Source organism: Dipteris shenzhenensis, chromosome 27 (genome assembly GCF_047967505.1).
Source record: "Dipteris shenzhenensis isolate YYH24624 ecotype China chromosome 27, Dip_SZ_1.0, whole genome shotgun sequence".
NCBI classification, from domain to species: Eukaryota; Viridiplantae; Streptophyta; class Polypodiopsida; order Gleicheniales; family Dipteridaceae; genus Dipteris; species Dipteris shenzhenensis.
The window spans coordinates 13,612,927-13,639,800 of record NC_141622.1 but is presented as its reverse complement, the minus strand read 5'-3'; positions in this window follow the sequence as shown (position 1 = coordinate 13,639,800).

Below are 26,874 nucleotides of genomic sequence, written 5' to 3'. Positions count from 1 at the left end.
GACACTTTCTTCTTTGATAGCCCACTCATCATCATCATCAGGATATGAAAATGACCAATGACATACCATGGAAGGCTGTCATTGTCAACATCAACTTAGTAATTCGAAGAATAATGGTATATCAGGTATTTAACATTCCATACTTTCTTTATTTGTATTATTATTTGGATTGAATTTGATTGATTTCAATATCTTGACATTATCTTTGTGTGACTTATTTTTCTTATTTTTGCTATAACTTTTTTCTAGAAAATTTTCCAAATAATGTTCATGATGAAGAAGTTACATCACCGGTAACCAAAAAAGGAAGAATATTAAAGGATGATGCAATGATAGAAAGAGAAAGATATCTTAGAAGGGCATCTAGAGAGGCCAAGAAAGCAAAATTTATTGAGATGGGACATTGTATTAAGGTGGACGTAAATGAGGAACAAGTTCCTTGTGGAATACACAAAGATTCACATGCTCTACACAACAACACAAAGCAACTATAGACGCGCTTGGTAGACGCGCAAAATAGCGAGTGCGTCTATAGGCGTTGCTTTAGTAGAGAAATTACGGGCGCATCTATAGGCACGGCTAAACGCTCATCTATTTGCGCGTAAATCACCGCGTCTATTTGCACATTTGATCTGAGAAAATACAGGCCCGTCTAACATCCCGTTTATTAGCGCGTCTATTTGCGCGTCTATTTGCGCGTTTATTTGCGCGTTTACACTGAGAATCAGACGCGCATTTAGACGCGTAAGTAGACGCGCTCCAGAGAATACAGAAAGTGAGATTTTGGCGTACATCATTGCTTTCCAAACATTGCCCATGATTACCAAAGCACATAATTTTTTGCAAGCCTACATATACAAGAATTAAGTGAAATGAGGAGAATGAGACAATATGTAAAATAGTTTTGCCAATATCAATTGTGGGGCTACGGTTCAATCTCATCCTCAATGAGATCAACCCTTGCCAAACTATCTACTTCAAAATCCAAACAAGTGTTTAGATCTACAAATTCAACCCACTACTACTTGTGCCACTCATGTGCCCATCGAAATCAACATCTCCAATGGTAGGCTCGTCCTCACGGGTAATGCCGGCCTCAATATCTATATCTCCTATCTCATGATCATCCTCCTCTCTTGTATCACGATCATCATCACGTCCATGGCCATGATCATCCTCCATACGCTCCATATTAGTAAATGTACTATACATCACTTTGGAACGTGGCATAATAGGTATGACATGCCACCATCTATTATTATCCACCATTGGTTGATAGACAACCTAATTCAAACAGAAATACAATCATGTTACTTTTCTTGCATCAAATATTTAAAAGCGAGTATTTTTATGTGTGTGCACAGTACCTGTTCACATTGTTGCGGTAGTACTAGTGTGTCCTTCCTACTTTGCCAAAACTTTGTGGAGTCAATAGTTACAAAGCCACTTGCATGGCGTTTGATTGTTGCATTAGGGCCTCTTTCCACCACGTCCTTAAACCACTTTACATCCAAAACATACAAAAAGAAGCGTCGAAAGTCAAGCATAATGATATCTTGGATTATGCCACAATAATCATCCATGGCTCCATTGGCTCCCTCAAAGCTAGCAATGATGCCGCAATCTTGTGTGTTTCTCTTATCATCAATCCGTTGTGTTCGAAAATGCTTGCCCTCACACCATATAGCATTGAACATAGTGCACTATACCAAGAAAAAATCAATTAAATAAGCAATCTAAATTATAAAAAGCTCCTAACTTATGCATAACATTCTATATACCGACCTTGCTCATGCATCCCCTAGCATACTCCCATTCTTCCATTGTGATATGCATCCCCTCGTCTTTCTCTACTTTCTCCATTTCATCAAGTAGCCAATCCACATGAATATCCTTTGGAAGTGCTCTTAGATGCTGAGGGTATGGCACACGAGATCCGTGGTGTGTACGAAAGAGGGCCCTTTCTTCTTATCTTCTTGCCTTTGCATCCTCGTATCTTGTCACCCATCTTTTCATCACATCACTATTAAGCACGCAAAAGAGGTTGATACTATTATGCAACTCTGTGTCTGTTACTTTGTTGCGTCCTTTTCCTTGAGGCACAATAGAGGTCATCCTTAGGTCTTCATCATCTCTCCATAGTCGTGGGAGAGAGCTATCCACATCAACAAGAAACTCAGAAATATATACAAGTGACTCTTGTACCAACCAACCCTCGGCCATGCTACCTTCGGGTCTTGCATTTTGTCTCACGAAGCCCTTCAACGTCTTCATGAAGCGCTCGAGGAAGAACAACCATCGTGCATGTATAGTACCGCATATAGCAATCTCATCCACCAAATGTACTATGAGATGTAGTTGGCTTGTGAGAATAGAACGTGGAAATGTCTCCTCCACTAAACAAACCGCCTCCACTGACATAACTCGAGCATTCTCAAGCATGGTGGGATCTATTTCCTTTGAGCTCACATACCTCACAAGCTCGCCCATCTTGTAAATACAATCTTTCACGTCCTTTGGTGCACTACGTGAAATGCTAGTAGGTAGTATGAACTGAACCCGCGAGGAGGTGGTTGATTAGTTGCTTATAGCTATTCACTCACAAATTTGAAAGGAAAAAGATATTATGCATATAAAATACTTACTTGGAGCATCTTGTGCCAATCATGAGATTTCAAGCCATATAATTGCTCTACACCTCTTTTCTTGCTCTTTGTAAAGGCTCCCTTCAAACACCTCATGCATCCAGTGGGAGTACGAATTGTAGTAATAGCGCGCTTCACCGTCGCCATCTCTAGCTTTGATAACATCCACGGTGCACGAGGTAAAAAAACACGCCCATTTGGTCTCTCTTGAGGCCAAGCTTCACGCATCCTCCCTGTGGTACATAGATCCTCCCTTATGCCTGCTGAATCTTGTGTCCCATTCAAATGCTCCCAAATGGTAGATGCCACATTCTTGAAGATATGCATGGGATCGAGCAGGTGATTGACCTTGAGGTGGGACCAATATGGTAAACGATAAAAGATGGAGTATCTAAACAAAATAAAGTGTTAGCGTGCAGTCTTTACTTTCAACCAATATAGCCAATCTTTACTTCCAGCCAATAGTTACAAATCCTTACCGGCTCATGCCAAGTGGTGGAGGAGTCGTGGAACCGTCCCAAATTCTCATCCAATCTGCCGCGGTGAGTGATTGTGGGAGGACTTCATTCCAAGGGGCAACATATCTAGGATGATCAGGTGGGAGAAATCGATGGTGATTCTCATAGATGACCTTATTCAATGCGTCTGCCCGTGAGGCAACTAGCGAAGGACCACAAACAGGACATGCATGGTAACCCGATGTAGTGAGACCTGAACAATAGATGCAAGTAAGAGTGGAAGGTGGGTTTAAGGTGCCACGTCCTTTGCCTATTCATAATTTAAAAATGCAATGCTTACCTGAACACTCGCCATAGCCTGGGAAGTCATGCATCATCCACATCAAGACTGCTTTGCAGTTGAAGTCTCGTGACGAGGGAGGCCTGCTCACATCATGTACCTCGATACCTCTCCAAAGTATCTCTAGCTCATCAATCAAAGGCTCCAAATAAACATCAGGGTTTTTGACTTTATGTTTCTCTGGAATTAGAAGGGACAGCATGACATGTCCTTTCTTAATAGCCATAGAGGGTGGAAGATTGTAATTCACCAATACCACTGGCCATACAATGTAAGAGGTGCTTTTGAGACCAAAAGGGTTCACACCGTCCATACCCAATCCAAGTCTCAAGCTCCTAGGTTCTTCCTTGAAGCTTGGCCATGTGTCTTCAATATGCTTCCACACAGGAGAGTCCGCGGGAGTTCTCCACTTGCCATCCGGTTGATCGATGGGAGGAATGCCATGACATGAGCTCTGCAATAGATTTGCACTTGAACATATGTTGGATGCGAGGGATTATGGGAAAATGTCGCAATACCTTACGAGGCACGTCCAAGGTTTTGAGATCTGCTCTATATCTTGCCTCTCCACAAGTAGGACACTCTCTTGCATCCTTATGTAGTCCACGAAACAAAACGCAATTGTTGACACATGCATGGATGCGCTTGTAATCTAATCCTCCAAGAGAGGTCACATGTTGCCTTGCCATATCTCTTGAGGTCGGTAATTTATTCTCCCTTGGAAGCATTTTACACAATAGCCATGAACCTTCCAGGCCAGCCGCCTATCAAAATCGCACTTTTCCAAGTAGTTTGGAGCTTCCAAGCAACTCCATCTGGGCGAATTTTTGAAAACGACATGTCTGTGATCCTGGAGTGGATCTAGAACAGAGAAATCAGGTGTGGCAGCCCTGGAAAGCCTCTAGCAAGTGCGACTCATTAAACATTTTACACAATAGCCTGCACGTGAAGACCATAAATGAGGAAAAGCATTCGAGTAATTGACCCACGTGCATAATTCACCATGTTTGCAAAATCGACTTTAAAGCTTACTTGAGTAATGCATTCAAACTTGCATTGCTCCATCCATAGATGGTTTGCAAGTTTAGTAACTCAAGGGAGGCACGTAGAACAGAGAATGTGCACCCCTCAAACAGTGGAGTCGATGCTGTGGTAAAAAGATCATCCTGCTCCATGCTATTATCCCTCCCTTGATGGACATATAAATCCCGCACCATATCATCAAACACCTCCTCCTCCACGGCTTCATGAGGTAATGGCGGAGGGCTACTATCACCATCACTCCATGCATCCGTAACGGTCCCTCCTGAAGATCCCACCTCATATCGCCGACGCTTCGCCTCCTCACGATGGGCATAGGGTAACATGTGCGGGTGTGGCACTGCATCCTGTATCAAATTAAAACGGGATCATAACTCAAACATATGAACACCCATAGGTATCTCAATCAACCTTAACTTACAAACCCTTACCTTGTTTACGGTCACATCCCATTCTCCATACTTTGAGATATGATTGAGCGTAATCCTGCGTGCACGATACATGTTTCCTCGACATCGATCACACAGACATTTGATTTTTTGCTCCAACCACATTTCGCGATGGTGGATACGGAGGGATTCATCCTCACTAGAGCTACTTGTTGAAGATGGAGACATCCTACAAACAAACAACCCACCAAATTTGCTCTTCTTCAAATGCTTAATTTAAACTCTGTGTTGCGTCTATCGCCGCGTCTATAGTTGCGTCTAACATCGCATCTAACAACGTGTCTAAACGCGTGTCTACTCTGTGTATTTAGACGCGCCTATAGACGCGCTAATAGACACAACTATAGACGCGGCTTTTAAACCTGCTTTTCGGCGTGCTGCTCGCTTTGCTTTTCTTTTCATTACTTAAACTTCGCGAGCGGCTTCCTTCTTTATTAGCAGTTCCATAGATTCGAAGCTTAAGAGAGAGCCTCCCATACATAGTTCCAAGCTTGCACTCAAGAGAAAGGGACCGTACCTACACTTTCTTCCAAGTCTAAAGGAGAGGAGGAGTACGAACAAGGAGAAGAAACAAGTTTGGAAAAGAAAGATCCTTCCATACCTTTTTCCAAGTAAGTCCTTTTGAAGTTGTTCTTGCTTGATCTTTCCAGTTTTGTACTTTCTCGCATCCACGAAACGCAGGATCTAGGTATGAGCGACACGTTCTTTTGTCGGGCGCAACGTCCTTTTCGACTTTTTAGTATTCTCGCCTGTCAGAACGCGTCTATAGGCGCGTCTCAGGATGCGCCTAAAAGCGCATCTACAGGCATGTCTGGCTTGTTGCAGACACACACAGACGCGTCTGTAGACGCTCACATAGACGCCCTGTTAAACGGACTTTTAAACGCACTGTTAAACGCGCTTTTAAATGCACTTTTAGACGGACTGGTAGACGGACTGTTAGACGCGCTTTTAAACGAATTGTTAAATGCTCTGTTAGACGCGTCTATAGACGCGCAAATCAGACGGGTCTATAGAGCGCTCTGACAGAGCCTCTTTTTTCTTCCCCTTTCTTCTCAGCTCCCAAAGTAATAGATTTGTTTCCTTTTTTCCAGTTCAACATGTGGGGAGGAAGTGCTTCTAGCTCACCTGATCCGCGGGAATCGATTTGGAAGGACTTATATAATCTTTTAGGGCACCCTCCTAGTCCTGCGGAGTTATACGGGTATATGACGGGTACCCTTAACACTCCCCAGGAGTCGGCACTATAGACTCCGAGCCACCCCACACCGCCTGAGATCACCCCAGTGGAGTCCGCACAGCCGTCTTATGCCCCTTCTTATGCCCCTTCCCCCGTACCGTCTTATGCCCCTTCCCCCATGCCGTCTTATGTCCCTTCTGCCATCCCCTCTTATGCCCCTTCCCCCATGCCGTCAGGAGGTCCTTCTGTCTCGGCGAGCCGTCGACATACTCCCCAGCCGTCGAGACTCGGTTAGCGGCGTAGTAGCAGGGAGAGCGGTGGCGGATGCATGGCACAGTGCTTTGGGCCATGTGGCAGTGAGGAGGAGGATGATTCAGATGATTTAGACGTGCCTCTGGGTGATGGTATGATTTATTATGACATCACTCAGACAGGAGGTGTCTTGATGGATGCGCGGGGGAAGGACATCATGGCCTTCATGCGCTCTGTAATTGCTAACAATTACAGAGATTGCTTTATCCACTATAAAGACCACCCAAAGAGGTTGGCTGATGAGACCCTCGCTATTGTTCGCTCTAGGTATCCTAACCCCCCCAATCGCCAGTTCACAGATAAATGGGGGAAGTCAAAGATTGTTACGATACTTAGCAATAAAAGATCTTCCCTTAAGAGGCAGGCACTAGCGGAGCTTGCCAGGATTGAGGCAGGTCAACCTCCAAGGGGCCCGCCGCACACCGCTCAGAAGCGTGAGTGGAAGAAGGCAATGAAGTCAGCGAGGGAGGAGCCCAGTCTGCAGCACGTGGAGGCATGGAGGATCCAGATGGAGGAATATGGAAGCGCGCATTTTGGAGCAGGGGGTGTTGAATCATGGGAGGCCCAATTTGTAAGTATCGATCTCAAATTATATTGCTTATGTAGTTTATTAGGAGGTTGGTTGTTTCTTTGTACTAATCCCTCCACAAAGTGTATCGCGGTCATGCAACTTGAGATCATGGGCAGATACCCTACTCCAGTGGAGACAGCCTACCACCACCACCATCGCAGAGGAGATACATGGAGGCACTTCTATGATGACGGGTTGATTACTGAGGAGCAGTATACCCGAGCTACTGGACAGGCCCCCCAGGTATTTGAAAGTAATTAAATAATGCCAAAATTATAAGTAAAGATTTGATTTTTCATACATTGATATATGTTGTCCCTTGTTTACAGGCCCATGCACAAGACGACGAGGAAGACAAGGAAGGAGGTGTAGAAGGGAGCGCAGAAGGGAGCGTAGAAGGGAGCGTGGAAGGCAACGAGGATTAGTCGTAGAAGTAGTGCTACTATTCTTTTTTGTACTTAAAGCCACTGGCTTGGCTTCGTGCCTCTTGTATATAGACTCCTCTTATTTTTTGTACTTGAAGCCACATGACATGGCTTAGCTTCCTTATTTTTTGTACTTGAAGCCACATGACGTGGCTTAGCTTCGTGCTATATGTATATACAAGCACTTTTTGAGCTTTCAATTTTATTGTGTTTTGGAGTTGTAATATTTTATTTGGAATTGTAATTAAAATGCAGTTGGCTGTAAGAATTGAATTACAGAATGTGGATATGGGATTCTTGTAACTATATAGCATACACAACATACACAGTATTCTATAAAATTTAAAAAAAAAAAAAGGCGCGTCTATCAGTGCGTTTAAAAACGCGTTTATATTTGCGTCTGTCTGTTCGACTTGCGTCTATAAAAGCGTTTATAAGCTCGTCTATTTATGCGTCTTTGTGCGCGTCTATACGCGCGTAAGTCAGATATATAGACGCGCAATTAGACGCGGGTCTCCAGACGCACAAATAGACGTGCCCGTAAGTTTTTTATTTAGTTCATGAAACGCGTTTGTGCGCGTGTCTATGGGTGCTTTGTCTTGTTGTGCTATAGACAATAACTCAAGCTGTCTGTAGGCATATGGATCTCTCATTGCAATCAGTTAAAGTTGTACTGATCATTCAAAAGGAGACAACGAGAAGAATGTTGATGTAAGGCTTGAATTTTTCTTGATATCTTTACATGGTCTTTAAAATTTCTTTTATATTGATGAATACGTTTGTGTATATTTAATTGTATTTGCAAGTTCGATATGAATGTAATATCAGTGACAAATGCTGGAAAACTAAAGTCTCAAAAGCATTCAAAGTGAACAAAGAGGTTGTATGTGAATTTTTGAAGTATTCTATTAAAAACTTGTTTACTTTAATATTGAATTTGTTGAGTTTTTATTAATGTGTTGTTTGTTATGAGTTGATGCTAGGCTTATAGTGTTTACTTACGGGATGGAGATGATGCACAAAAACCAACATGGCTACTAGATGATGTATGGCACTACAAGGCATAGGTTCTTTTCCGATGAAAATACTGACCTTTTTTACACTAATTTTTTTTTTAAAACGGGCGCAAAGGTCGTTATTTACGTCGCAGTAAGCGTCGAAAAAGAACGGCCACTATATCAGCGTCGCTATATAGCGACACTAATAAACGTCACTATATAGTGACACTAATAAATGTCGCTATATAGCGACACTGGTAAACGTCGCTATATAGCGACACTGGTAAACATCGCTATATAGCGACACTGGTAAATGTCGCTATATAGCAATGATTAACAGAAGCTTTAAAAAAACATTAGTGGGGCTAAACAGGGCCACAGCAAGCCCTGTTTTGCCCCACTAATGTTTTTGATTTAGTAATTACAAAAGAATGTTTTTTATTACAAAATTTCCCTTGTGGAAAGGGTGATACAAAATCGCTCAAATGAACTGAGTGACAGAAACATATACATGTCAAAGATATACAGTTACATTGTTTGTTACAAAATTACCCTTTCGAAAAGGGTGATACAAAATTGCTCAAACGAGCTGATATACAAAAGCATATATATGGTGAAGTATATGCAAACTACTACTACTACTACTACTACTACTACTCATCTGAATCGTCATCGTCATCATCCTCCTCGTCCTGCCGGCCTGATCCTTAGCCCTCGTGAGCTGCGTTTGCTCCCTGGCCCTCGTGAGCTGCGCTTGAGATCCCTGGCCTTCGTCGAAGTCGTGTAAGCCTAATCCCTCATCATCACCGCTCACCTCCACTAATGGGATGTTCAAGCTTTGATTCTAAAAGTGAAACCATATTAATTGGAAATTAGATTGGAACTTAAAGAATAAAACAGTTTAAAAAGTGAGATTAAAAGTAGGAGTAGACTTATACCGTGCGAGCAGCCACCTCAGCCCAATCGACCGTCGCTCCCACTGCCTCCTGCTCATAAACCATGGCTTTATTCCTACGCGAAATGTGCATCTTGTCTCTGCGTTTGTAGGAAGGTGACCCATCGCAGCTTGCTGTGGGCTCAATTTACAAGAGTTAGATAAAGTGCATGCAATATGTAGTAAAACAAATAGAACAATACATTAAATGAGAAGAAGTACACTTACCACGGTTGCCTCGAACGCCAACGGTCTGCTTGCACCAAAGTGTAAAGTACCTACGGAGTCCAGCTGTCTCCTCGCAGCCCTCCTCTGACCCTCAAACATTTCGGGATGGTCCCTATTCTGCTTCTTGAAAAACTTCCAATTAGCTTTGTCTGCCCAATCGGGTTTAGCTTTCCCCTTTGCGATGGAAGTATGCAAGGTTGACCTACGATGCTTTAAGACCAAACCCATGCACTCTCGCATGTAACTCTCATTGAACTCCCAATTTGGGGGGTTAGGGTATTTTCTTTTCAATTCATCGATGACTACCTTCTTCTTTTGGTCATCTTGGTACTGCTAGTCAGTAGCTATGCCACTCCTGAAGTGGTGGCTCATCAACCGCTCATGGTGGCCATCACTGCTGCATCCTTTTTATCTACTATTATCTCTTTGATAGCCGTGATTTGATAGGACAAGTCCTCGACCGGGTAAGGAGGACTCATGGTAGTGGCAGAATCAGAGTGAATGGTGTTTGTGCAAGCACTTTTAGAGCAAGGAGTAGCAGTGGGAGTAGGAGAGGGCAAGGGACCTGATTGGTATTGGGTCTCGAGACAAAGTGGAGACCTGTAGGGATGTGAGTGTGTTGACTCATCTACATCTCCCAAGTCAGCACAACATAAGCGACCCCTCCTACTCTTCCTTCCCTTATGATGGACATGCCCAGATGATGACCCCTCAGTCGAAGGGGCTAGAGGGGATGGCTGGATAGTAGGTCCAATCATAGGTGTAGGAGAGAGATTTGCTGAGGTCCTCTGGGATAGCAGAGAGAAGAATCTTGCTGCCTCCTCATCGCTCATTTGTGTGACAAACTCGTCGGGACTCCCGATAAAGCCATTAGCTGCTAGCAAAGGAGTTCCCCAAGGGGTAGTCACAGTGCTACGCCCGAGAGGAGTCTAGTCATAGGGGTAGGCCCCTGATGTGTTGCCTGAGTGGAATCAAAGTCCTCTGGAGAATAGAGATCATGATATCTCCTCTTACAAGGGTTTCCATACTTGTCGGACGTGCGACGTGTTCCCATGTCTAATTTGGGGGGATTGGACAAACGTAGACACAAACACAAAACAAAAAACAAAAAACAAAAAACAAGATCGGGTAAGAAGCGGAAAGCATATGAGAAAAGCATAAGAAGCAAAAGAGAAGGAGAAGCATAAGAGAAGGAGAGAGAAAAAGAAGAGAAAGAAAAGGAGAAAAGAGATTGAAAGAGGGGAAAAGAACCAAATATGCATAAGAGAAAAAAGAGAGAAAGCATGTGCATAAGAGAAAGCATATACTTATGCTTATGCATAAACATATGAGCATATGCTCATGCATAAGCATAAGCATAAGCTCATGAAAGAGGGGAAAAAGAGCATAAGCATAAGAGATTGAAAGGGGGAAAAAAGAAAAGGAAAGGAGGAAAAAAGAGATTGAAAGAGGGGAAAAAAGAAGAGGGGAAAAGAGATTAAAAGAGGGGAAAAGGAAGAGGGGAAAAGAAGAGAAGGAAGAGGGGAAAAAGAAGAGAGGAAAAGAGCATAAGCATAAGAGAAGGAAGAGGAAAAAATAGCGTAAGCATAAGAGAAAAAGAAAGAAAACATATGCTTATGCTTATGCATGAGCATATGAGCATAAAAGAAAAAGAGAGAAAGCATAAGCTTGAGCTTATGCATGAGCATATGAGCATGCATAAGCATAAGCATAAGCATAAGCATAGGCAAATACATATGCTTATGAAAAGAAGAGAAAAAGGTAGAAAGATTATGCTTATGCTTATGCTTATGCATGAGCATATAAGGGAAAGAGCGAGGGAAAGAGATAAAAATAGGAAAAGAGGGGAAGAAAAGGAAAAAAGAGAAGAGAGGGGAAGAGAGGGTTCCTATGCTCATCACTACAGCTAGCGCTTAAGGCACTAGCTGCAGGCCAATGCAAATTAAAAAAATAACAAAAGGAAAAAATAGGAAGCAATTTCTTACCTGGAATAGTCCCGCTCGGTGTTTTGTGGACTGGCCCTACAAAAGAGAGGAAACATATTATTTTTTAGATAACTAAGGAAGGAGGAGTTTAGAGAAGCAACTTCTCAAAGGGATTGGATTGAGGAGACAAGTATAAGCCTACAAACAAGGAGAAAGAGGAGGAAGAGAAATACCAAAAAGAGAAGAGGTGAGTCTTCTTTCTTTCACCAAATCTCGTTTTTTGTCCTTAACCTCCGAAAATCAAGCATGAAAACTAGCACATAGCCTTAGCAATACAAGGAGAAACATGCTCAAGTCAACATCACAAAACAAAATCTCACAAAAAATAAACCTACATTGCTTAAAGAGACTCACCTTCTTGAAAAACTTCCTTTCATACAAGCAGAGATACAAGCAGAGAGGGAGAAGGGTAGAGAGGGAGCACAAGTGTTGGAAGAGGGGATGAGTAGGGGTGAGGAGTGGAGAATAGAGAGAAGGAAAGCGAGGTCATCGAATATAATGTGGGAGGAGAGATTCTTGCTTTTCTCGCAATAGAGATGTCAAAGAAAGCATCCCACGGGGTTTCGGGTTTAAGATCCTAGCGTCGCTATATAGCGATGCTGGTCAGTCACTATATAGTGACGTTAGTGTATCCAAAAAGCATCGCTATATAGCGAAGGAACATGGCAAAGCATCGCTATATAGCGACGGTTCAGGGCACTTATTGTCAGAAGAGAGAAAAGGAGCTTATGGGTGGCTATGTTTTGAATCTTAATAGATTTCCTTGTAGCTCATGTTGTGATGTTGGAAGTGTGCAGATGGAAGGGATGAGTGGAAGCTCGTCAGATGATGCACCAACGCCCGGGAGTGTAGAGTGGCTTACGGAGAGGTTGTATTCTCATTGCACTCATTGCAAGCGAGAAGTATGACATCAACATCGTATTGTCATGTGCCACTTGTGGATGTATGGGGAGGAGTCCGAACCAGTACCCACTGTTGGTGTTTCACGTGGTGATGGATCATCAGTAAGTCAATGCTATTTGAGTTCGTGATTAATATTGGATACCATTATGACACGAAATCTTGAGACAAGATCTTATATTTACATAAAATCTTGAGATAAGATGACGAGGGTGGCGAGGGTGCGCATGCACCTTCACACTTTGAGCAAGACTATAGTCTCTTGGATGTGCCAAATGATGATGAGGGTATGGTGGACATGATGGATTCTATTTTCAGGGACACTACATCACATGTACACGTGATGTCAGAGTCTGAGGTCAATATGCGAGAGTTGCAATCAACATAGTTGTACGAGGGTGCTAGGATGTCGAAACTATGGGCTTGTCTCTCAATCTTGAATCTACAAGCAAACTATGGGTGGTCGAGTACAAGTGTTTCGGCCTTAATGAGGTTAGCTCATGCATTAATTTGACTCATTATTTGGATATTGTTTGTTTTGAGAATCATCATTATTCGAAGCCTATGTATGTTTGAATTGTGACTCTCTTTTATCATTCTCTCTTTTATCCTCTCTTTTCGTCTCTTTTCTCCTCTCTTTTTCTCTCTTATCTCCTCTTTTTGTCTCTTTTCCTCTCTTTTCTCCTCTCTTTCCTTCTCTTTTTTCCTCTTTTATCCCCACTTTTTCTCTTTTCACTTTCTCTCTTTTTCTCTCTTATCTCCTCTCTTTTTTTGTCTTTTTTCTCCTCTCTTTTCTCCTTTTTCTCCTCTCTTTTCTCTCTTTTTGCTCCTCTCTTTTCCTTTCTTTGCCTCTCTCTTTCCTTCTCTTTTTTCCCATGTGAAGCTTCAATAGCCTACCATTGAGCAAACAAATACAGACTTCTGTCACTCTAATTCAAAGAATGCAAGAGTTTGTAAATTTTTGCTCAATGTCAAGCTGTAGGATTCTAAGCTTAATGCTCAATGTTTTACAGGTATTCTAAGCTGTAGGATTAGTGACATGACTTCTTTGTTGCTTTGAGAATCATTATTATTCGAAGCCTATGTATGCTTGAATAGTGATAGGTTGCTCCAGAAGATGTTGCCTGCACCAAATACCATGCCTGCATCAAGAGATGAAGCGAAGAAGATGTTAACAACGGTGGGTATGGATTATGATACCATCCATGCTTGCCATAATTACTATATTCTCTTTCGTCGTGAGCATGGAGATTTGGCTAGTTGTTCGAAGTGTGGGGAACAATGATATAGAGATGACTTGCAAGCTGAGCAGATACCGCTAAAGGTCTTGAGACACTTTCCCATCATTGCAAGAATACAGCACATGTTCAGATGCAAATCCATAGTGGAGTTGATGACATGGCATGCATCTCATCGGTCCACTGATGACACATTGAGGATTCCTGTAGATTGTGTAGCTTGGAAGCACATAGACAATCAATGGCCAGACTTTGCGAGGGAGCCACACAACTTACATCTTGGGCTCACCATGGATGGCGTGAATCCTTTCGGGTTATGCTCAACATCTTGGTCGACATGGCCCATAGATATACCAATGATATTTTGGTCAGGGGTATCTTGATGTGGACCGTGCATGACTACCTAGGATATGGAGAGTGTGCAGGTACGTGGTTGTGTCTTTACATGTATAATATAGGATTATGCTTTTATGACTCTCTTTTGCATGCATTCTTATACTAACACATTTATGCACACGTGCAGGACTTGTTACAAGTGGGTGCCATGCTTGTCCTATTTGTGGACCGGGTTTGAAATCACTTGCACGATATTCCAAACATATGAGGAAAAATGTTTATGAAGGTCATGCTCGATACCTTCCGCTGGACCATCTCACGCATGGAGGTCAACTTGATCCACCACCACCCTATTGAAAGACAAGTGACTGGATTCAGGCTTGGAGGGTGAATGGAGAGGAACCTCCTTGTGGTATGAAGAGGCTATTGATCTTTCACAAGCTTCCTTATTGGGGTCAGTTACAAATTAATCATCTCTTGGATCCCATGCATATCTTCAAGAATGTGGGGGCTACTATTTGGGCACACTTGGTTGGTTCCAAAGACTCGAGAGGAGTGCGAGAAGACTTACATGCTATGAATAGGATGTCTCATTTGTGGCCCCAAGTGCGTGCTTTGGGAAAAGTTTGAAGGGATTTGTAAGACAAAGAGCAAGACCAGAAGCAAGCATGGCACAGGGATGGCTTGTGCAAGAGTCATTAGTATATATCATGGAGTTTCTTGTATCCACGGATCTTGATATGTCGGAAGCTTGGCGTAACAAGGATGATGATTGCATCGTTGGTGACGTTCCCCAAGGAAAAGGGATTGAAAGAAAGATGAGTGAAGAGCAAATGGAGAAATTTAAGAAGTTTTGTATCCTCAATATTAAGGAGATGCAGAAGTGGATTGAGAGATATGAAGTGACCAAAGCAGAAAGAATAAATGCAAGGATGAGATTTAGAGTAATGTAAAGGCGATCACAACCATATCCATGGGATCTTGCCCTTCTCCCCACTCACGTGTCACTTGATTGGCTAAAACTGCCTCTACGTAAAGCCAAATGCGATGCAGATACAATAAATGAGCACGAGCAAGAGTTATATGCATCTGGATGTATGATGCATGTAAGTGTCTTACCTCTTGACGTAATTAAGTGATTATTTGTTGGCAATATACAGATAAAATAGATGCATTTTCATTGTTTGAATGATGATCTTTTGTAGTACAAAAAGTATAGTGCATTATGGTCATATGGACAACATTTTCATGTGGAATGCATCAATTCAAAGAGAGTCACGTATGATTGTGGAGTCATGGCTAACTTCACACAAGATAGCCGAGCAAGTGCTTCGGTTACCAATCTTCTCTCCTCACAGTTGAATTATTGTGGAACCATATGCAAAATCTATGAAATTGATTTCAGACGATTTAGTATTTTCATTTTTGATGTACAATGGTTTAGAACTATTTACAATGGTCCCCATGCGATAGTGAGAAAAGATAGTGGCGATTTCTTTGCAATAGACTCCACCAAACTTTGGACCGATGAAAGTGATACTTTTGTTCTTCCCGAGCATTGTGAGCAGGTGCATACTAATGATTTAATTAATCGAAGCTTTGGTTTTTGGAGATCCATTGATACATGTACTTAAGCATAATTTCATATATGTAATTGACGGCATTTGGCATCCATCTTCAATATAGGTGGTTTTATATCCGAATCGTTTTGATCCAAGATGGTGGTACATGATTCAAGTTACACCACGAAGTAAACAGATTTTTGAAGATAGAGATGTGGATATGGAGATGCCACTACCAAAGCCAGATCCAATTGATCCAAATGGATCTAGCGAAGAAGACAAGATCATAATAGGAAGATGCACATAATGACATCATACGGGAGGAAGATGGAGATCACGATATTGAGGAAGAAGATGACGATCATCAAGAATCACCACACTTTATTGAAGAAGATGATCAAGTACTCTTAGGTGAACGTACGATGCTAGAGTATAATGATGATATAGGAGATCAACTCGGTATAGAGTTAGAGATAGACTTGTTTGGTGCATTAGACTTGGCTCACGATGCAGCTGTTGATGTAAATGCTCTTCATTGATTTTTTTCATCTCAAACTTGGACATGAATATATGAGCTTCAAAGGCTTGATGTACATGCTCTTGTACTTTTATTCTCTCAAAGGATCAAACATGTATGAAAAAGAAAAAAAAATTATCATTGGGAAAAACTATCTTTTAAGGTCGGTATGAGAAAAAACACTTTGTAAAACGTTGCTATAGGAAAAGTGTCTCAGTGTTGCTATATAGCGACCATTAACAAGTCTAATAAGTGTCACTATATAGTGACCATTTACAAGTCTAATAAAGGTTGCTATCTAAATCCTCCTCAACCACATTGCTTCGCAAGAAGCAAAGCATGTTGATTTGTACTCGACCTCAGTAGAAGAAAGAGCAACTGTGGGTTGCTTCTTGCTGACCCATGACACAACTCCAGATCCAAGTGAGAAACAATAACCTGTCACTGATTTCCTGCTGTCCACGTCTCTTGCCCAATCCGAGTCACAGAATCCAGTCAAGATGTTGCCCTTGTTATAGGTGATGCCATAATCAAGTGTGCCTTTGATGTCTTTCAGCACCCGCATACTTGCCCTCCAATGGTTCTCTCGAGGGTTATTGGAAAACCTGCTTAGTACACCAGTCACAAAGCTGATGTCCAGCCGCATGTTGCACAAGTAAATCAAACTGCCCACAAGCCTTCTGTACTTCGCTTCGTCCACCAGTGGTGATGAATCCTCATTTGAGAGCTTCGCGTCAACCTCCATAGGGGTACCAACTGTCTTGCACTCAGCCATGCCAAATGCCTTCAATATCTCTCTAGCATACTTCAGCTGTGAAATGAAGGTCTGTTTCAACTCCTGCCAAACTTCAATCCCCAAACAGAAATGCATCAGTTCGAGGTCTGTCATTTCAAACTCTCTTCCTAGCAAATGCTTTGTCTGCGAGATGTTCTCTTCATGGTTCCCTATTATGACAAGGCCATCCACATAAAGGACCATGATCATACACCTGCCTCCTTCTCTGAAGATATACAAGTTTGCATCTAATGGGCTCCTCCTGAACCCGTTTTGCAGAAAGTAGGCATCGATTCGCTGGTACCATGCTGGTGGGGCCTGTTTCAGCCCGTAAAGTGCCTTCTTCAGTTTGCAGACTTTACCTTCTGAACCAGGGATTTCAAAACCTGGTGGTTGTTCCATGTATACCTCCTCCTTGATATCTCCATTCAGAAAGGCGGATTTCACATCCATCTGAAACACGGGCCAACTTCCCTGCCATTTAATACATAAAAATGGCAAAATATATGGCACTTTTGGTTGCCATTTTAGACACAAAAATGGCATAAATATATGGCACTCTTGGTTGCCATTTTATATGTGGAAACGGCAAAACTATATGGCACTTTTAGTTGCCATTTCATATCTAAAAATGACAAAATATATGGCACTTTTAGTTGCCATTATGGACATAGAAATGGCAAAAATATATGGCATTTTTTGTTGCCATTTCCAAAAAATGGCACGTGTGGAAATGGCGGCAAGAAAGTGCCATTTAATAATGTAGAAATGTCACTTTTGGGCTGCCATTTCTACCTAATTTTGTAGTAGTGCATCTCCCTCCCCTCTCTTTTCATGTCTTCTCCTTCTCTTTTCATTCTCCTTATCTTTTCTCCTCTTCTCCTTCTCCTACTCTTACATCTTTTGAGTCCCCTCTCTTTTCTTCTCTTAAATATCCTTCCTCTCTCTTTTCTTCTATTTTCATCTTCAACTCTTTATATTTTCTTCTCGCTCCCCTCCCCTAGATGTGCACATTTTTTGAGCAAAAGCCTACGAGCAGAAAAGTCCGAGTGATAATGTTTGACACCAACCATGCTAGTATATTTCTCAAAGGAATATACAATTCTTTCTTAATTTCTCATTTAGGGAACCATATACTTATTTAATCATTATAACCCTCACTTTAGAGAACATCATCTATATATGAACAAATAGTGAACACTTTAGAAACTCCTATAAATCCCTCCCTACCATACTCTATTTTGAGGAATATGGTAATTCAATTGATTTAAAAGGGTTTCCCTTAGCTTTCGCAATCCCATATTTAAAGTATTGAGAAGCTCTCATGTAACAATGTATACCATATTCCTTGGATGAGGAGGAAAAGGATATTGAAAATCTCATAATTGAAGCAATTATTATCGATCATAAATTAATCTCTAATACATTATCAAATATGGGAAGGCAAGGGAGGTATTTTCAAAATATTCCCAATTCTCCAAATGTAAGTACTTTAAAGGAAATGTGGTCTCTACTGAACTCCTTCCTACCATAATATGAATTAGGAAAAAGTTGCAACTCTCATATACATCTTGAAATTTCCAATTTATCTCTTTTATAGCTATAAAAATTATAATTTTAAGCCTACCATTTCATAGATCATGAAATTTTAAATATTTTTCCTTTTTACAGCTCCTCAATCTGAGCTAAGGAGCAAAAGCTATGATGCATTCTTTGTAGGCTCTCCAAGGGTATTCCGCCCATGGGATAGTGTTGGGACAAGCTCTTCAAGCCATATTCTTCTAGCAGAATACACTCAGAGGTTCTATTAAAAAGATGTTATATATTTTTCTTAGCTCATCTTGAGGAGCTGTAAAGAGGATATTTGTTCAAAATTTCATGATCCAACAAATGGTGAAAGGAAAAGAAAGGATATTTGAAAGTCATAAAATAAGTCGCCATTCGGACATCATATATGTAAATTATATAAAGGTATATTTATATCTATCTTTTTTCATCAATATTTCAACTATGAATTGAGCCCATATATTTTGACCCCTCCCACCTTTTGTCCGCTTGTCGCTCGGTGGTTTTTGCTTGGAAAATGGAAACCCCCTCCCTTCACCTGCCCTTCCCCACTTCTTTTCTTCTTGTCCATCTCCCTCCAACTCTATTTTCTTCTCTTCTTCTTCTCTTTTCTTCTCCCTCCCTTCTCTCTCCCTTCCTCTCTTCTCCCTCCCTCTTTTCTTCATTTTTGCATTCCCTCTTTTTCTCTTTTCCACATTTTGCATTCCCTCTTTCGGCATTCCACATTCCCTCCTTCTGCATTTTGCATTCCCTCTTTTTTGCATTTGGCATTCACTCTTTTTCGCATTTGCATTTTTCATTCTGCATTCCCTCTTTTTCACATTTTGCATTTTGCATTCTAGATTTTGTAGTTTGCATTCCACATTCTGCATTCTGCATCCCCTCTTAGGCATATTTAACATTCTGCATCTCGCATTCCGCATCCCTTTTTTTTAATATTCTGCATTTAATCCTCTTTTTTGCATTTCGCATTCCCTCTTTTTTGCATTCCTCCTTTCCACATTCTGCATTTTGCATTCCACATTCTGCATTCCCTCCTTTCCGCATTTTGCATTTCGCATTCCCTCTTTTGTGAATTTTGCATTTCCTCTTTTTTGCATTCCCTCTTTTCCACTTCCCACATTTCCCATTCTTCATTCCCTCTTTTTGACATTACGCATTCCCTCTTTTGTCAAAAGGTCATGGGGGCTGACGACATCATCATAGGTCAGGTTAAAGTTGTGGGGATGGTAACCTTGAATGATATAGTTATGGCAACCGTTAGACAAGCGATTAAATTATGATGTGGATGCATCAAAAGATATTATCATGGACAAGCAACGTGACAAGATTATGTCTTTCATGAAACAAATAATGAGTGTTGTCTTTGATATAGATACATGGATCCCTAGCCTCAGCAGCTTAAGTACAAGAAAGATTACATCATAGACATGCTTCATGAATGAGTATGAGTTATCTCATAGTTGTGAATTCTCCAAAAGGTGGATGAAACTCTACATGGGTGCAGTGTTAAGACATAATCGATCAGACACATGGGAAGCATTTAGGGAAGGAACGTCAAAGCCCAAACATGTACACCCTCATGATTGGTGGGAGCAAGCCATCCAGGAGCTAGAAGACAAACCAAAAAAGTAGGAGAGAAATAAAAAGTGGCACGATCTCCCCTAAAAAGAGAGGTTCTTTGCACCTTGGGAGTGATGGAAGAAACAATACCAAGTAGTGGATTGTAAAATTCTTTTGTAATTTTTAGTTTTATTTGATACATTGATTTTGTTGTAGAAAAACATCTAATTTTTTAAATTTGGGCTTAAAAGAGATCAACAATTTGACGGGCTCCAAATGAGGTTGAATAGAATATGCATGGTGCAACGGTACACCCACTCTTTTCTAGAGTATGGAGAGGGAGGGTATCATGGTTGATTGGATGGCAGCTTCACATCCACATGTAAGTCTTTGATCCTCCGTTTTCTCATGTTTTAAAATCAAGCTTTAATCATATTTTCTAAATGGCTACATGCAACATTCTCAAGCCACGAGTGGGTCAAACGATGACACATGTGAGGGCTCGGGAGGTAGTCATGATGGCAATCCAAAGCACAAGGATGAGTGAGGCAGTGATGGTGGGGATCTAGAGGAAGAAGATGATGGAGATTTAGAGGGCAAGAGTTTGGGATAGGATGATTAGTACATCTATGGCTTACTATATCTATGATCTTGTAAATGACCATCTTTTGGGCATCTTGCCATATTGTACAATGCCATCTTTTGGCCACTTTTATACTACATGATTCACTATTGTGCATCTCTTTTTTGTAATGTATGCCTTCATTTTTGTCATACCCTGTTAAGAAGGGAACGATGATGTCAAAGGTTTAATTATAGTGGGGCAGAATGGGGCTATATTTTGCTCCCTAATTTCTTTCAAAATTATGAAACAATGTCGATATGTAGCGATGTTCATGCTGATGTGCATACAGATGTGCATATCGACTAGCACATCAATAAGCATATGGATGGGCATACCAATGTAAATACCAACGAACTTACCGACATGCTCATTTTGACTGTCATATTGACTTAGTTACGATGTTTTCATGTTTTAAAAAAAAATTATTCTAATGTATTTTATGTGGGTATGTGTATCGAAAAGTGCCCAGCTCCTTATAGTGTAAGATTCCTCTGGGAAGAAAATGAGATTTTCATCATGAATTTATAAAATTTACAAAATCACATAGGGGGTATAAGGAAATGCTAAAAATAGGTTAGTTAGGGTTTTCAGAAAAGAAACCTTGAACGTACGTGATATAGACATATTACACTAAGTTACCCCCCCCAAGACTTTTACAAACTCACACAACAAGACAAAGCAACTATAGACACGCAAAATAGCGTGCACGTCTATAGGTACAAATAGAATTAGTGAAAACATGGGCACCTCTATTAGCATGTCTAATGGCATGGTTATTAAAACATCTAACAGCATGTCTATACTGTGTTTTTGATGATTACCAAAGCTCATAATTTTTAAAAAATATCAATGCTATGCATGTGTCTACACACAATAATATGTTTTTTGCCAAACGCACATATACAAAAATTAAGTGAGGTGAGGAGAATGAGAAAATATATAAAATAGTTTTGCCAATATCAATGATGGGCTACGGTTCGATCTCATTCTCAATGAGATCAACCCTTCCCGAACTATCTACTTCAATATCCAAACCAATGTGGAGATCTAGAAATACATTCAGCCCACTACTACTTGTGCTACTATGCTCATCAAAATTAGCATCACCAACGGCAGGCTCGTCCTCATGGGTAATGGCCTGGATATCTGTATCTTCTATCTCATGATCATCCTCCTCTCTTGTATCACAATCATCATCACCTCCATGGCCATCCTCCATACAGTCCATATTAGTAAATGTACTATACATAACTTTGGAACGTGATGTAATAGGTATGATGTGCCACCACCTATTATTATCCACCATTGGTTGATAGACAACCTAATTCAAACACAAATACAAACATGTTATTTTCCTTGCATCGAAGGTATCAAATATTAAAAAGTGAGTCATTTTATATATGTGTACAATACATGTTCACATTGTTGCGGTAGTACTAGTGTGTCCTTCTTACTTTGCCACAATAGTTACAAAGCCACTTGCATGGCGTTTGATTGTTGCATTAGGGCCTCTTTCCACCATGTCCTTAAACCACTTGACATCCAAAACATACACAAAGAAGCGTCGAAAGTCAAGCTTAATAATATCTTGGATTACATAAAGACTTTAACACTAGTTATATTAAGTTGCAGGGGCTTTTTAATATTATATTTGGTTGGCAAGGAAGCTCTTGTGATATTTGTAGGTCATGTCCTTGGGTTATACTTTGGAAATTGTCCTTGGAATGTAGTGGCATTGCTTTATGGAAAAATATAAGATGTTAGATCACTTGGCTATCCCTAAATTGATGGAGCTCTTGGCCATATATTCCTTTTTTACAAGATTTTAAAGTAGTTGTGTGGCCTATTTATTTATTTGGAATGGTCGTAAGTATATGATTTTGCGGATTCAATAATGTTATTGGTCTAAGAGAAACTTGGTTGATTTTAAAGTGGTTGAGATTTTTGGATAAGGCCTTTTATACACTTTGACTGGATTAATCATGAGACTGATTCACTTAAGGTCTCAAGGACTATGGACTTGCATAGAATAGAATAAAAAAGATTACTCATGATCTAATGATTACCTAGCATTTTGGAGACAGTGATCATTACAAGTTTGTTACTATTTAAGAAGGAAGAGATAATGATCTTCCCTTGAAATGTTCTTTTTATCTGATAGTCTAGAACATATTGGAGGTCCATATGAAATATAGATATAGCAATTATTACTTGCCAACTTTGGGAAACTTCCTACTCATTGATGATCTTGGATTAATTAGTAGTTGGTATCTACCTTGGGGAACTTTGCAGGTTCATTTAGGGTAAGAACACATGACTCGATTCATATTGAACTTCAAAATCTTATTTTCTATAATTAGGATAAACTTGGTCTATTAAGAATTTGGAATTTTATTGCATTTGGACCCCAGGTTCATGGGACTTCAAGCGCATAGCAAAACCAGTTACTACTTACGAGGAGCTAGCAGAAGTAGGATGGTTTGTGACCCTCAGACTCCCAGTTAATCTCTAAATTTTTAATGAGAAGGCTCTTTAATGTCAGATACTTTACTTATGGATTTATTAACAAGTATGGTCCCTTTATAAGTTTTTCCCTTAACTTTGGTTTAGTAAGTCATAAGTCATAGAATCCCATGATTATTGTTACTATATGATTCCTTTGTATGAGAATTGATATTGTTCATTAAAAATAAGTCTCTCTTGTTTATTTGAGAGAGAACCCATGTATACTTATGCCAACGGTTTCAACATTTGCATGTTCTAGTAGTTGATCTGCTTGACTCAGATCCAAAAAAAGAGGATATATATAACAGGTAAGAAGAAGCTATTTCTTCATGTCTATGTAGTCCTTGGTTCATGCCTTCTATGATCCTTAGTAGAATGTGAAGCTATCTTATATATCATGATCTACTTATGTGCTTTGCCAATGTTCTGGAAGGGCTTGATTCAGGAAGTGGTGTCTGGTTCATGCACTCACAAGGCAGGGGGCTAAGGGGCACCATGACCTAGGACCGAGTTTCGTAGATCTAGCTGACAACCTAAAGAAAAATATGCTTATTTATTTTTTAAAAGTTTAGGTTGTGGATATGCATATGCATCATTGTCTGGTGTGCATGATGTGATGTGCTCTTTCTTTTTTATTGTATTTATTGGTCCTTTATATAATGTAAGTTGAAATTGGTTTGGCATGCTTTATATAGTGCAGTATTATGCTTTCAAACATGAAAGAAGGGCTTGATTCAGGAAGTGTTGACTGGTTCCTGTGCTCACAAGGCAAGGGGCTAAGAGGCACCATGACCTAGGACCAAGTTTCTTAGATCTAGTTGACAACCTGAAGAAATATATGTTTATTTATTTCTTAGTAGTTTATGTTATGAATATGCATATGCATCATTGTCTGTGATGTTCTCTTTCTTTTTTAATGTATTTATTGGTGCTTTGTATAGAGTAAGTTGAAATTGGTTGGCATGCTTTATGTAGTGTAGTATTATGATTTCAAGCATGAAAGAAGGTCTTGGTTTAGGAAGTGGTGTCTGGTTCCTGTGCTCACAAGGCATGGGACTAAGGGGCACCATGACCTAGGACTCAAGTTTCTTAGATCTAGCTGGCAACCTGAATAAATATATGCTTATTTATTTTTTAAAAGTTTATGTTGTGAATATGCCTTTGCATTATTGTTTGGTATGCATGATGTGATGTGATCCTTCTTTTTTTAATAAGTTGATACCAATTTCATGTATGTTGGGCTATGATAAAGTTGTTCCATTTCTTATATTAAAAACTATTTTTGAACGCTCTTTTGTTTTGATCCTACATATGGTTTAAGGATGGAAGGATCTAAGGGTAAGGATATTGATTTTGAGTTATCTAAAGCACAATGGAAGTATGTCAATCATGTCCTTTGAGATGAGTACAAAGGAGATGGAGATGACCATGGAAAGCACTTCTAGATTGCATACTCTAAAGAGCAAAGTTGTTTTGAATATAAGGCATCAAGTGGAACTGGATCCGAACAAGAATCACCTTGTAGGGATCACAAAATGGGACATTGATGTTATGCTATGGGTAGAGAGCAATATTGGGAATGCCTTGGCTTGGTTTCATGAAGCATGCACAAGGAACCCAACATTTGCAAATGATGTTGATGAGGCAAAGATGCATTTATGGAATTCCTTCTGGGCTAAAAATAAGACAAGTTATAAGGTCGAATGTGAAAACCATAGTAGCTACAAGTTGGGAGAAAAAGTCAGCGATTGCTTTCGGAAGGGCGGAGGAAGTAGCATAAGGAGAAGAAAGTGCAAGGATTTTGAATGGAAAAATGTGAGAAGTGCAAGGTAGTGATTCTCAAAAGCTACAGATCAGGGCAAGTCATATAAGCAATGTGTCCTTCATGATGTACATAACTGAAAATGAGATCCAAGTTGGTGAAAAGATAGGTTCCGACACATATGGATTTGTCTACAAAGTATGACTCACATGTGCTCCAAGATTATTATAGCATATATGCTATGATGGAAAGCAATATAAGGGTGACATAGGGGATCATACATGAGAGGCAAGGAAGGAGGGACAAATGTAAATTTGGCATCCTGTGCTTGTTCATGTTATTATTCCAACTCCAAAAGAGCCCTTGTGGACTATCACACCATATTTTAATGGTGGTAGCTTGATGCACTTCATGAGAACTTTACCATATGAACAAGGTTGCAGGTTTAGGCACTATGTTGACATAGTCCTAAAAAGAGGCAAAGAAACGAAGGAAAGGGCACAAGGAACATTGGAAGATGTATGCACAAGGGAGCAAATAGAGCAAATTATTAACTACTTTAGTTCAAATATACATCGCATTATACATGCACTCATTGCTAGATTAGCAAGGTTACATAAGGGTCAATGGATTCATACAGACTTACATCCTAGTAACATTCTGTTAGATTTCATAGCAAATGGTGCATGTAGAGTTGGCATAATTTATTGGGGGATGGCACTAGTTTCTTCAGAGACTAGAAAAGCTTTTAGGGATATGAAGAAGACATCTCTAGAGACTGACCATCAATTTACACAAAGGAAGCGTAAGAAAGAGCAAAAGCATGCATGAAAGAAGTGGCTTGCACTTGAGCTTCAATGTTTTTCTAGGAGAGGCATGTATATACATCAGTCAGACATATATGCATAAAGATGGATAATTACAAAGATTCTACAGTTTGGGAAGATGCAATTGGGTATTTTGAATTCTCGCCACATGCCTGATAGTGCACTATTAAAGTGTATTAAAAAACATGCCTTTGAAAAGATGATGACTGAGAATTCTACAAAGAGAATAGCACTTATGGATACCTATAGTATCCTATCAACATTTGGATGTAATGAAAGTCTAGCAATGTGACCCCTTGATGAGATGAATGTTGCTTTAAAGCTAGCAACATAGAAAATATGCTCTCTTACAAAAATATCTTGTTGTATTCATGTGGTGGACTTGTATTCATTTTGCATTCATATAGTAGATTTGTATGAAAATCAATTAAACTATTTCTTATCTTGGAAGATGTGTTATACTTGATTTGCAACACACTTGAAGTGCACATAATTTAATAAAGATAAGAAGTATTATGCCATTTTTTCAGCATGTGTTTAGAGAAAATAAATTATGTTCTATTTTATGCTCGACTAATAAAGACATAATTTTTAAAACAGGTACTTATCATGGGAAGAAAAAAGAAAGTTCAAGCTTTGGAGAAAAATACAAAAATGACATCTTTCTTATTACCTTCTACATCATTGGGCACTAATATAAACATGTCTACAACATCAAGTACACCAAAGAATTTACTCTTAGGTTCATCATTCATGAATCATGAAGCAATTTATGGGACTCCTGAACATGCTTTGGGCACAATGCATCATGCTAGAAATCAATGTTCTAGATCACTGCTTAATGATGATAGTTTTAACAAGGATTTAAGTTTTCAAGTCTTGGAAGCAAGGAAGACAGGCTCACAAAACTGTAATCAAGGGAATGCAATTGGAATAAAAAATTCATCAGCTGGCTGCACATCATTGACAAATAATGAGGTAGTGGATTTAACTAGATTGGAAAGTGGAAAAATCTCAGTAAGAGTATCATCAATGTCAACACCAACTGAAGAAGCCATTGAGAATGCATCACAAAATTGCAACTCTTCAAGTAAGCAGAAGAGAGAGAGCTTGGGATATTCGTAGGAATTTT